Below are 396 nucleotides of genomic sequence, written 5' to 3'. Positions count from 1 at the left end.
GAATAAAAAATTCTTGTTTACCCAAGGGGTTAACTACTGCACTGTAATTGTTCAGTGACTACTTTCCTCTTGGTAAGGGTAGAAGAGACTCTTTAGCTATGGAGAAGGACAATCCAAAATCAAACCATTGTTCTCTAGTCTTGGGTAGTGCCATAGTCTCTGTACCATGGTCTTCCACTGTCTCTTGGGTTAGAGTTCTCTTGCTTGTGGGTACACTCGGACACACTATTCTATCTAATTTCTCTTCCTCTGGTTTTGTTAAAGTTTTCATAGTTTATATAGGAGATTTCTATTTTAATATTATTCTTAAAATACTTATGTTTTCCTTATTTCCTTTCCTCACTGGGCTATTTTCCCTTTTGTTTTGGAGCCCCTGGGCTTATAGCTTTCTGCATT

This window comes from Palaemon carinicauda, chromosome 17 (genome assembly GCF_036898095.1).
Source record: "Palaemon carinicauda isolate YSFRI2023 chromosome 17, ASM3689809v2, whole genome shotgun sequence".
NCBI lineage: Eukaryota > Metazoa > Arthropoda > Malacostraca > Decapoda > Palaemonidae > Palaemon > Palaemon carinicauda.
This window is presented reverse-complemented; position numbering follows the sequence as displayed.